Source organism: Choloepus didactylus, chromosome 11 (genome assembly GCF_015220235.1).
Source record: "Choloepus didactylus isolate mChoDid1 chromosome 11, mChoDid1.pri, whole genome shotgun sequence".
NCBI lineage: Eukaryota > Metazoa > Chordata > Mammalia > Pilosa > Megalonychidae > Choloepus > Choloepus didactylus.
This window is the reverse complement of record NC_051317.1, coordinates 69,847,482-69,858,008: the sequence shown is the minus strand read 5'-3', so window position 1 is coordinate 69,858,008 and position 10,527 is coordinate 69,847,482.

The following is a 10,527-nucleotide window of genomic DNA, read 5'->3' as shown; positions in this document are numbered from 1 at the left end:
GCTTATTTCGCTCAGCATTATGTCTTCAAGGTTCATCCATGTTGTCATATGTTTCACGAGGTCGTTCCTTCTTACTGCCGTGTAGTATTCCATCGTGTGTATATACCACATTTTATTTATCCACTCATCTGTTGAAGGACATTTGGGTTGTTTCCATCTCTTTGCAATTGTGAATAATGCTGCTATGAACATTGGCGTGCAGAGATCTGTTCGTGTCACTGCTTTCCGATCTTCCGGGTATATACCGAGAAGTGCAATCGCTGGATCGAATGGTAACTCTATATCTAGTTTTCTAAGGAACTGCCAGACGGACTTCCAGAGTGGCTGAACCATTACACAGTCCCACCAACAATGAATAAGAGTTCCAGTTTCTCCACATCCCCTCCAGCATTTGTAGTTTCCTGTTTGTTTAATGGCAGCCACTCTAATAGGTGTTAGATGGTATCTCATTGTGGTCTTAATTTTTATCTCTCTAATAGCTAGTGAAGCTGAACATTTTTTCATGTGTTTCTTGGCCATTTGTATTTCCTCTTCAGAGAACTGTCTTTTCATATCTTTTGCCCATTTTATAAATGGGCTGTCTGTACTATTGTCATTGAGTTGTAGGATTTCTTTATATATGCAAGATATCAGTCTTTTGTCAGATACATGGTTTCCAAAACTTTTTTCCCATTGAGTTGGCTGCCTCTTCACCTTTTTGAGAAATTCCTTTGAGGTGCAGAAACTTCTAAGCTTGAGGAGTTCCCATTTATCTATTTTTTCTTTTGTTGCTTGTGCTTTTGGTGTAAAGTCTAGGAAGTGGCCGCCTAATACAAGGTCTTGAAGATGTTTTCCTACATTATCTTCTAGGAGTTTTATGGTACTTTCTTTTATATTGAGATCTTTCGTCCATTTTGAGTTAATTTTTGTGTAGGGTGTGAGGTAGGGGTCCTCTTTCATTCTTTTGGATATGGATAGCCAACTCTCCCAGCCCCATTTGTTGAATAGACCATTATGACTCAGTTCAGTGACTTTGGGGGCCTTATCAAAGATCAGTCGGCCATAGATCTGAGGGTCTATCTCTGAATTCTCAATTCGATTCCATTGATCTATATGTCTATCTCTGTGCCGGTACCATGCTGTTTTGACAACTGTGGCTTTATAATAAGCTTCAAAATCAGGGAGTGTAAGTCCTCCCACTTCATTTTCCTTTTTAGATTGTCTTTAGCAATTCGAGGCATCTTCCCTTTCCAAATAAATTTGATAACTAGCTTTTCCAAGTCTGCAAAGTAGGTTGTTGGAATTTTGATTGGGATTGCATTGAATCTGTAGATGAGTTTGGGTAGAATTGACATCTTAATGACATTTAGCCTTCCTAACCATGAACATGGAATATTTTTCCATCTTTTAAGGTCCCCTTCTATTTCTTTTAGTAGAGTTACGTAGTTTTCTTTGTATAGGTCTTTTACATCTTTGGTTAAGTTTATTCCTAGGTACTTGATTTTTTTAGTTGCTATTGAAAACGGTATCTTTTTCTTGAGTATCTCTTCAGTTTGTTCATTTCTAGCATATAGAAACATTACTGACTTATGTGCATTAATCTTGTATCCCGCTACTTTGCTAAATTTGTTTATTAGCTCTAGTAGCTGTATCGTCGATTTCTCAGGGTTTTCCAGATATAAGATCATATCATCTGAAAACAATGACAGTTTTACTTCTTCTTTTCCAATTTCGATGCCTTTTATTTCTTTGTCTTGCCGGATTGCCCTGGCTAGCACTTCCAGCACAATGTTGAATGACAGTGGTTGGTGTATTGTTATTGCTACCATAGACTGTTATATAGCCATTAAATACTTGTTAATATACATAAAATTGTATACAAAAATGTTCAAGTGAAACTCGAAAATGTTAATTATAAATTGTATTTTCTAATGGTATTTACAAAACAATTTAGATCTTTACCTTGAAAATAATCAGCAGAACAGATGTAATTAACTGGACTTCAAGGAGTTCTTAGTCTTTTTTTTCTGTAAAGTGTTGAAGTGTGCAATAAAAAAATAAAAGAATAATTGGCAAAGTTAAAAAAATTGTGGTGATGAATGTACAACTATATGATGGTACTGTGGACAACTGATTACATACTCTGGATGACTGTATGTTATGTGAATGTATCACAATAAAATTGAAAAAACAAACAAACAACACAACCAGAAAAAGAAGACCTATATCCTTTAGCTACTAGTCCCCTGCTCCTTCCTCATGTCCCATCCCTAAGCTACCACTAATCTATTTCTGCCTCTGTAGATTTGCCTATTCTGGAAATTTCATATAAATGGAATCACATAATAAGTGGCCTTTTGTGACTTTTTTCACTTAGCATATTTTTTTCAAGATTTATCTATATTATAGCAGGTATCAGCACTTCCTTCCTTTTTTATGGTCAAATAAGTTTCCATTGTATGGCTACACCACATTTTGTTTATCCATTCATCAGATAGTGTACTTGTTGTTTCAACCCTTCAGCTTTTATAAATAATGCTGTTATGAACTTTCATGTTTTTGTAGGGACATGTTTTCATTTCCCTTGCATATTCCCTTGGAGACTTGCTGGTGAAGTGATAAATTTATGTTGAATCATTTGAGGACTGCCAGACGGTTTTCCAAAGTGGCTATACCATTTTACATTTCTACCAGCAGAGTATGAGGATTCCAATTTCCCTAGAGCTTCACCTGCACTTGTTATTATGATTTTTGTTTCTAGCCAACTTAGTGGGTATGAAGTGGTGTCTTGTGATTTTGACTTGCATTGCCCTGATGATGAATGACATTGAGCCTCTTTTCATATACTTATTAGCAACTTGATAGAAGTTCTTAATTTTGATATGGTGCAATTTATCTATTTTTTTTCCTTTTGTTCCTGTTGCTTTTGGTATCATACATAAGAATTCACAGCCAAATCTGTGGTCATGAAGACTTACCTTTATGTTTTCTTGTAATAGTTTTACAATTTTGGATCTTATATTTAAATCTTTGATTCATCTTGGGTTAATTTTTGCATATGGTATCTGGTAAGGATACAACTTCCTTCTTTTCCATTTGGTTATGCAGTTGTCCCACCATAATTTGTTGAAAAGACAATTTTTTCCCCATTGAATGGTGTTGGCAATCTTGTTGAAATTCAGCTGACCATAAGACACCTGGGCTTTCTTCTGGACTCGATATTTCTATCCTTATGCCAGTACTACTTTATCATGATTACTATCGCTTTGTAGTAAAATTTGAAATTGGGAAGTTTGAGTCCTCTGACTTTGTTCTATTTTAACATTGTTTTGGTTATTCTGGGTACCTTGCAACCCCATATGAATTTTAGAATAAGTTTGGCAATTTCTACAAACAAATCAGCTGGGATTCTGGTAGGGAATGCATTTGGGAGTTTGCATCTTAACAACATTAAGTTTTCTGACTGATGAACGTGGGATATTTTTCTATTTATTTAAATCTTCTTTAAATTCTTTCAACAGCTTTAAAATTTTCAGGGTACAAGTTTTGCCATTCTTTTGTTAAATTTATTTCTAAGTATTTTATTCTTTTTGATGTTAATTGTAAATGGAATTTTAATTTCATTTTCAGATTGTTTGCTGCAATTGTATAGAAATATATTTTATTTTTGTTATTGAGTGCTTATCCTGCAATCTTACTGAACCAGTTTATTAGCTAAGGACATCCTATATTCAAAGTCACTGACTGATATCGGAGATAATTGATGGTAAAAGATGATAAATACAATCTCTATAACATATTAAATTCATATACATATGAATTGTTGATTCTGAACTCTTTATTCATTAATCTATTTAATTATTTTAATAATTAATCTATTTAATACCATGCTAATTCCACATTGTTTGCTTATGAATTATTAATTCTTCATATTCATTTAGGAACTGTTCATTCTTCATGTTTCTTTCACATATGTACAAACTGCTATTAAATCAGTATTTATAGAAATTATATTTTCTTTGCATTGGCATCTTAACTATTTGGATAATTCTGTTCTCATATCACCAGGCACAAATCATTGTGTGTAAAACTGATACTTGTTTTACAGGCCATCTTTGGTAAGTACTTTCCTACTGCTTAAATGACACTTTCATAGGACATCCTCATTTTTTATCAAGGATGCTTTCATGGTTTTTGCCATACACACACACACAAAATACATAAGAACACAGGAATAAAAATTATTTTATTTTTGCTGTTTGGAGTAAGTGTTCCAGGTTTTAAGGACATCCTATATTCCAAGTCATTAACTGTTTTCTGAGGTAATTGATTTTTACTGTTGTTGAACTAATATTATTCAAACAAATGACATGAATGATTAGACTATCACTTTGTTACAAACAGCTACAAAACCTTTTTTTTATCAAGTTAATTCTACTTCCTTATCCTGAAAGTTGGCTCACATGCTCCCTGGCAAGTTAAGTACTAAGTTAGAGGTCAGAAGGGTTTATTAAGACACAGAAACAGTCCCTGTTCTTTTTTGATGTATTTTTGTAAAAGTAAACATTTAAAAAAAAATACACATATTGCCCTTGTAAAATGACTTGGACTTATTAGAAAATAATTCAGAAAAATGTAAAGAGGAAGGCAAATTTCACTAAAAGACCTACCACACAGAGAGCCACTGTTAAAATTTTGATGTTCAGTCATATATATACATATATGTACACACACTTTTTCAAATCTTTCCACTCATATGCACACACACACATCCGTATTTTAATAATTTTACATAAATGGACTCCTTTCATACATGCTGTTTGGTAACCCTTTTTTACTCATCATTGAATAGCGGACAGTTTTCTCTGTCAATAAGAAAATCACAAAAATTGATAACCATATAAATCCTTCACAAAACAGGAGTAGTATTTTTAAAAATGCTCATCTGATCACCTTTCACCCTCTGGTTAAAATATTCAGCAGTTTCCTTTTGCCTTTAGAAAAAAGACCATGATTCTTAGCACACTTCACCAGGCCCTATACAATCTGTCTCCTGTCTAACTGTATTCATTCTGGGCTTTATTTCTTATACCCACTATACTTTTTTTCCTCTCAGAGCTTTGCACACGTTGTTCCCTCTGATTATAATTTATCACCTCCCTCCTCATCTAGTTGACTTCTGCTGATCCTTTAAGTCCTAATCTAAAATGACACTCCCCCCCCCAGGAAGTCTTCCTTGACTGCCAACACATACTCCCCCAGCCCCAATTTAGCCTATTAGTCTCTTAACACTCTGCACTTCTCATTGACAGTACCTCCTTGCACACATATGTATTCATACATGTTTAGTATCTTAATCTCCTGACAAGATATAAATTCCATTAGGTCAGGGACCATGTCTGACTGTCTTATTCACAATGGGTCCCTGCCAAATCTGGTCCATACTTAAGAAAGTATGGCTGTAGCATACTCTTATAGACCAATCCCTTCTTCTTTTTTTTTTTTTTTTTCATTTTTATTGAGATTGTTCAGATACCATACAATTATCCAAAGATCCAAAGTGTACAATCACTTGCCCCTGAGTACTCTCATACAGCTGTGCATCCATCACACTTAATTTTTGTTCAATTTTTAGAAACTTTTCATCACTCCAGAGAAGAAATAAAGTGAAAGGTGAAAAAAAAAAAAAAGGAAACTCTTATCCTCCCCTATCCCTAACCAACCCCCCTCAATTGTTGACTCCTAGTATTGATATACTACATTTGTTACTGTTTATGAACAAATGTTGAAATACTACTAACTGTAGTATATAGTTTGTAATAGGTATATAGTTCTTCCCTATATGCCCCTCTATTATTAACTTCTAATTGTATTGTCATACATTTGTTCTGGTTCATGGAAGTGATTTCTAGTATTTGTACGGTTGATCATGGACATTGCCCACCACGGGATTCAGTTTTATACATTCCCATCTTTCGACTTCCAACTTTCCTTCTGGTAACATATATGACTCTGAGCTTTTCCTTTCCACCTCATTCACACACCATTCAGCGCTGTTAGTTATTCTCACATCTTGCTACCAACACCCCTGTTCATTTCCAAACATTTAAGTTCATCCTAATGGAACATTCTGCTCATACTAAGCAACCATTCCCCATTCTTAAGCCTCGTCCTATATCTTGGTACCTTATATTTCATGTCTATGAGTTTACATATTATACTTAGTTCCTATCAGCGAGACCCTGCAATAATTGTCCTAATGTGTCTGGCTTATTTCACTCAGTATATTGCCCTCGAGGTTTTGTCATCAACCCATTTTTTTCTTTAATATGGTTTTGTTCACTCACCATACATTCCATCCCAAGTAAATAATCGATAGTTTTCTGCACGGTCATACATTTATGTGTTCACCACCTTCACCATTATCTATATAAGAGCATCTACATTTCTTCCACAAGGCAGGAGGGAGAGTCAAAGAAGGTAGAGAGGCAAAAGAAAGAGGAAAAAAAAGACAGCTAGGAAGCAGCAAAAGGAAAAATAAGCTTAAATCAAAGTAGAATAAAGAATCAGACAATACCACCAATGTCAAGTGTCTAACATGCCTCCCCTATCCCCCACTCTTATCTGCATTCACCTTGGTATATCACCTTTGTTACATTAAAGGAAGCATAATACAATGATTCTATTAGTTACAGTCTCTAGTTTATGCTGACTGCATCCCTCCCCCAGTGCCTCCCCATTTGTAACACCTTGCAAGGTAGACATTTGCTTGTTCTCCCTCGTAAAAGAACATATTTGTACATGTTATCACAATTGTTGAATACTCTAGATTTCACCAAGTTACACAGTCCCAGTCTTTATTTTTCCTTTCTTGTGGTGTCTCACATGCTCCCCATCTTCCTCTCTCAACCGTATTCACAGTTACCTTTGTTCAGTGTACTTACATTGTTGTGCTACCATCTCCCCAAATTGTGTTCTAAATCACACACTCCTGTCTTCTATCACCGTGTAGTGCTCCCTTTAGTATTTCCTGTAGGACAGGTGTCTTGTTCACATAGTCTCTCATTGTCTGTTTGTCAGAAAATATTTTGAGCTCTCCCTCATATTCGAAGGACAGCTTTGCTGGATACAGGATTCTTGGTGGGCGGTTTTTCTCTTTCAGTATCTTAAATATATCACACCACTTCCTTCTTGCCTCCATGGTTTCTGCTGAGAGATCCGCACATAGTCTTATGAAGCTTCCTTTGTATGTAATGGATCGCTTTTCTCTTGCTGCTTTCAGGATTCTCTCTTTGTCTTTGACATTTGATAATCTGATTATTAAGTGTTTTGGCATAGGTCTATTCATATCTTTTCTGTTTGGAGTACGCTGCGCTTCTTGGATCTGTAATTTTATGTCTTTCATAAGAGATGGGAAATTTTCATTAATTATTTCCTCTATTATTGCTTCTGCCCCCTTCTCTTCTCCTTCTGGGACACCAATGATACGTACATTATTGTACGTTGTTTCATCCTTGAGTTTCCGGAGACGTTGCTCATATTTTTTCATTCTTTTCTCCATCTGTTCCTCTGCATGTAGGCTTTCAGGTGTTTTATTCTCCAGTTCCTGAGTGTCTTCTTCTGCCTCTTGAGATCTGCTGCTGTATGTTTCCATTGTGTCTTTCATCTCTTGTGTTGTGCCTTTCATTTCCATAGATTCTACTAGTTGTTTTTTTGAACTTTTGATTTCTGCCATATGCATGTCCAGTGCTTCCTTTACAGCCTCTATCTCTTTTGCAATATCTTCTCTAAACTTTCTGATTTGATTTAGCATTAGTTGTTTAAATTCCTGTATCTCAGTTGAAGGGTACGTTTGTTCCTTTGACTGGGCCATAACTTTGTTTTTCTTAGTGTAGGTTGTAATTTTCTGTTGTCTAGGCATGGTTTCCTTGGTTATCCAAATCAGGTTTTCCCAGACCAGAACAGGCCCAGGTCCCAGAGGGAAGAAATATTCAGTATCTGGTTTCCCTGTGGGTGTGTCTTAGAAAATTGCTCCACCCTTTGATGCCTGGGGTCACTGTGCTTTTCTGCCCAGCAGGTGACGCCTGTTAGGGTATAATTCTTGACTGGTGTGAGGAGGTATGGCCCTGTTCCCCCAGGCTCTGGGGTCTGGTTCTGAAAGGAAAGGGCCACACCCATTTCCTCCTAGAGAAGACAGAGCCCCCAGGTGGAGGTCATTAGCATTTCAATGGTCTTGCTCTCTGCTTGTGCTGTCTCTACCCTTCTCTGCTTCACAGCCCTGGAAACTGAAAATGACTGGGGCTTTCTCCACTGAGCCAAAAAAGAAACAGATAGTCCCCTTCAGACCCAGTCCAAGGCGACCCTCCGGCTCTCCCAGGTCAGTCGTCACCCAAAGCCTCTGTCTGTTTTTTGGGGATGCGTACCTGTAGTGAGCAGTTCACACGCACTACTTAAAACCCCAGTTGGAGCTCAGCTGAGCTATATTCGCTTGCTGGGAGAGAGCTTCTCTCTGGCACCACGAGGCTTTGCAGCTCGGGCTATGGGGGAGGGGGTCCCACGACTTGGTTCTGCAGGTTTTACTTAAAGATTTTATGCTGTGTTCTCAGGCATTCTTCCCAATTCAGGTTGGTGTATGATGAGTGGATGGTCTCATTTGCCCCCCCACAGTTATTCTGGATTATTTACTAGTTGTTTCTGGTTTTTTGTAGTTGTTCCCGGGGGACTACTTAGCTTCCACTCTTCTCTATGCTGCCATCTTGCCCCTCCTTCCGACCAATCCCTTCTTGATACATTGAACTGTATTATTTCTGCTGCTGTTTTACAAATCATTGTGATGCATAGTCTTGCCCATGTATTCTTTTGCACTTGTTCCTGTGTCTTCTTAGGTTAATATGTAGAAATTTAAGTGTTGGGACTCCTGGGTGGAAGGGAAGGGAAAGGTGACATAAATGATGCTTATAGCATGTAGCACTAGTTCAGAGAAGAGGCCACAATTCTGCATGAGAGAAGACTAATTTTCCAGCACCAGATCCATCCTCAGGCCTCTGTGGAGCTTTATTTTCCTCATCTCTAACCTATTCACCACTACTTATAGCACTGGGCTGTGGTATCCAGAGTGGACAGCAGGTACTCTAGGAAACACTCAGGAAAACCCAGGGGGCACACAGGCAGAAAATACTAAAACTTCTATTTATATTTTTTTACCTAAACCTTTTAAACTGTGTTTAAAATGTTTAAAATGTATGTGATTCATTAGTACTATAATAAATGAAGTAAATACAAATACACACATACATATAGGAATGTATGTACGTGTTCGGTTCAAGTTCAAAATTTATTTATATGGATCACACAAATAAGAACTTTGTAGACCACTACTCTAGAAAATGCAGAGAATAAACACAATAAAAATAACATAATTATCACAAGATACTGATATCAATTGTTACCCAAAGTTCTTATCCAATAAGATACTGATATAAAAAGAATTTTTCCCCAAAGTTCTTATCCGAAATTGGAAATGAAGCCTGTGGGCTGCCTGTTAAAGATTACTTTGCCTTTCTTCGAGTCTGGTCGCTGAAAGTTAGTTAAAATTCTGTGATCCTTCCTTTTCTCCCAGTACACTCCCAACTTGATTCTAGTGAACAGTACTTCAATGCTTTTAGACTGATTATGCTCTAGAACTAGCTAGGAGATCAGTCAGCTCTATCAATTTAACATTCAGGAGTGTTTTGCTCAACAAATGGTAGGTTGCAAAAAACTCACAGATTTAGATATGGGTAGAGAGGGGCAATGTTTTAAGTTGCAGCTTAAGATTACTAGGAACTAGCTAAGGTCCATCTATGATTTACAAGTGAGGAGATTTTTAACTTCTTGATTCATTTCCTAACTTAAAGGCTTTATTTCATTACAGGCTGCCACCTTCATTTACCATAGAGAAGTGCACATTGCAAGATTATCACTGTTATTCCAATTCCTGGCAGCCAAAGAAAATATTAGTTTGTGATGTGAAACACAGTCTCTGAAACACTTCTTTGGGTTTCCAGGCTGAGACACGGGAAAGCAAAAGTTGGCAACCAAACTTAAAATGTATATTTTTTAACTCTTTCCTTAAAGCTATATGTTTAGTGCTTTTAAAATTTAATTTAAAAATTGTACAATATTTTAAACTATGAAAGTTCCCAAAGCCCTACCCTCATCATATTGATTCTTTTTCTTAATTTTTGCATGTTCCTTTTCAGTTCTTGATGTTATCCATAAATATGTAATACATGTCTTTGATCATTTAATACAATTTTGAATTCTGCCTTTTACACTTATCCTAAACATTTCCACAAACACTTAATTTTTTTTCAGTTTTAAGAGTGGCAAAATAGTCTTTCAGGATGATAAACTATAACATAATGAATGCATCATTTCTCTATGGTTGGATATTTATAACTGATGACAACCTGTATTCTACAGAACAGCTAAAATTATAGATGTGGAATATGATATAGAAATAAATAAAGAGTGCCACAGTCTTTTGGAAGCATATTTTGAAATGTA